This window comes from Centropristis striata, chromosome 2 (genome assembly GCF_030273125.1).
Source record: "Centropristis striata isolate RG_2023a ecotype Rhode Island chromosome 2, C.striata_1.0, whole genome shotgun sequence".
Lineage (NCBI taxonomy): Eukaryota > Metazoa > Chordata > Actinopteri > Perciformes > Serranidae > Centropristis > Centropristis striata.
Window position 1 is genome coordinate 25340676 of NC_081518.1, and position 3235 is coordinate 25343910.

Consider the following 3235-nt stretch of genomic DNA (forward strand, 5'->3'; position numbering starts at 1 on the left):
AATAAATAATTAAGCTTATTTATAATGCACTTCACACACATCATGCACACTAGTGCACCTTGGTGTGCTGTGGTGAACTATGAGGGTCCTGTGATGACAGAAGGATACCAGCTCTTATATATGAATATGTGAAGTTATTGAGGTAGGTTACCTTGCAGCTCCTGCACATGATTGATAACAGATGGAACAAAGACAAAGAATTGAGGAGCTGGTTGCAAAAAGCAAGGTCAGCTGGTTAATGCAGTGTAGGGCTCCATCCTTTCAGCTTTTCACAAAAAATTGTTCTCTGTGTAAATCAGCATTAGTGCACACACAAAAAGTCAAATGTTTAGAAAGCAATAGTAAAGGTGTAGTCTGAAACAGTCCTGGAAGCTGATTCTGACAGAGGAGAAAAAAACAGGACACAAAGTGCTCAAGTTTTAGATTCGAGGTGAGGACTTTGACTTTGACTCAAATCATGAATCTCATTCTTTCAAAGTCATAAAGACAAAACAGAAAAAGACTTGACCTTACCACCAATAACTCTCGAGTTCACAGAGATCTGAGGATTTGAAATGAAAGCCATGTTCATACAAGCAGAGATAGAATTTCTTTATCGCGTAATGTGCAATTTTTTTACCACTTTTTCTGTGAAATGACATGTCAGGGATATCCATGTATTATGGATAAAGGTTAGGAAATGTGGTGTGCATTAATTCTATAAAATAAATACATCTTCTTCAAACTATTACTTTGTTCTGTAAATTGATTACTGTTTACAGACTGGTTTATGACTTGAAATACAAAGACTTGAGAATTGCTTTTCTGGATCTGATAGTGTAAGTGTAAGTATTTCCTTTTCAATTGTGATTTGCAAAAATAATAACCATATTCAGAGTTGAAGTAGGCCACAACCAGCTAAAATGTACAAATAGAGTCAAAATCCAAAATTCCATAGTACAGTTTCCTATTACACCAGTGCACCTTGTCCCAGTCAAAGGAGAGTGTAAGAGCAGATGTGAGATGTGCTATGTAAATGGTTTTAAAAGGGGAAAAAACTGATGGGAGTGGTCTATTCCAATGCTGTCAATAGAACTGCTGGGTACATTGAGGCCTATGCAGAAGTTTATGGTTGCCTTACACATTTCTAAACCATTTTATATTGTTTATTTCTTTTTGTCACTTATCAGTATGATCAAGGACCTATTCCATAAAACAAGTATACCAAATAACCAGGTTTATTTCAGTTAGTTTGACTCATTTTCAGCTGATTCGTTTTAAAATGTAACATATTCTAAGGTCAGTTTCTGTGGCAGATTATGCTGGGAACTTTTATGGAACTGAATAAACTGAAGATAAGTCAAACTAACCAAAACTGTCTTATTTATTAAACTATCTCTTTAGAATAGGCTCCACATCTGTATCTACAGTGGCACAGCAGCATGCTGAGAGAGTGAGATGGCACTTCTCCGTTGCTGTCCATGGTACTAAAGCAAATGTGAAGCAGTTGACAGTCAGGAGTGAGTTCAGATTAGACTTGAAATTGAGACAACTAATGCATCAACTACCTTAACTAAACCACAGTGTAATGTACAGTAATCAACTACAGAGTCCAACTGATTTAGGTTGCAGGAAAGGTGAGAGTAAAGAGACATTAGAAGGGACTTTGGTGTTAATGGCAGTTTAAACTATTGTCCCCACAGGGCCAATACATTTTTTATCACACTGAACTGGAAATAAACGGTCAGTAAATCCCTGGTGGATACAGCCAAGCAATAATGCATGTCCTATGATGTCTAGTGAACTAGAGCAGTATTTGGATGAATTCTTGCCAAAACATAAAGGGCAAGGAGTGTAAAAAATAGCTTTACTTCACTGTGTGGACGTCAGATCTTCTGTGGTCTGTATACAGGATTTTTACACTTATAGCAATATTTCACCCCCAAAATGATCATTTCTATGTCACATACTCACCTAGTGCAGCCCTGAATTTCTTGAAGAAAACTTTTTTTTTTTTGCCATTCCTCCTTAGTGTTAGAAGCACTCAAAATCATGGATGATTAGTGCATGTGCGCTGTAAATGCAGAAGTGTTTTACATAGTAAGGTTTTTCCAAAACGCATGCATTTGGGAAGTACTGAGCATATAACTGGATAAATGAGACTTATATCAGACTTGCTCACAACATGTGCAGTATAATCTGTTTTTGCTGCTGTTATACATGGCTCCCTTTGACTTCCATTCAACATTTTTATTACCCGTTTTTGGATTCTGTTGTATTTCCTACTAAACATGCTGCAAAAGCCACCTCCAAGTTAAGATATTTTCTATTGACTTTCTTTTTTTACACTGTTGTATTATTAACCATTTCATCTTCTGCTTATAATGCATTTTAACCTTATTATGTAGATATCAGAAGAATAGTCTATTGCTTGACTATTCTTCTGATATCTACATAATAACATTACATATCCTGTTTCAAACCAGTATTATTTTGCTGCAGCAACTGAGTCACTGTCTTACATCAGATAATACAAGAATACATTGATATGTTTATAAGTCTACACCATCAATGAAAGACGTTCAAATAAACTGACATTATTTCTCTGTGTGATGAAATCTTGCTCCATTCTTAGTGCCTGTGTCTTTAAAATAGTCATCTCCTTTCATGTCCACGTAGGAAACTCACTATCATTATGTAATATCTTGCAGCAACATCCATTCAGTGTTACTATATTCAGCAGTGCTGAGCCAAATATATCTACACACTGTGAAGTGCAATAACAAATTTCTACGTATCAAAAGTTTTGCATCAGAACAAAACATTGCGCACTTTCTTGACCCAAAACAACTTTTTTGGCTTCTATTTTGCAGCAAGTTTAACTGGAGCATAAATAAATAATTGCTAAAAATGCTATTGCAAGGGTGTCATTGATTTTACTTGTCAAGTGTTGCACAAAAATAGATGCTTAGCTATTACTAACATGCAACTGCAAGTATAAGATTTTGCGATAAGTGGCACGCTCTATTATGAGGATATTTCCTTTATCAATAGCACGTAGTTCAACTGCAACTGTGCAATGTATAGATGCTATACCTTCTAGTAAATATGTCTAGTTTATCATGACGAAAATGTTAATTTAATTCATATCAAACATGCATGAGCATACTTTGTTACTAATTTTTAAATTCATTAAGATATGTATTGAACAGTGCAATATTTAAATGAGTGAAAGGTGCATGTAAGTTTGTGTTTC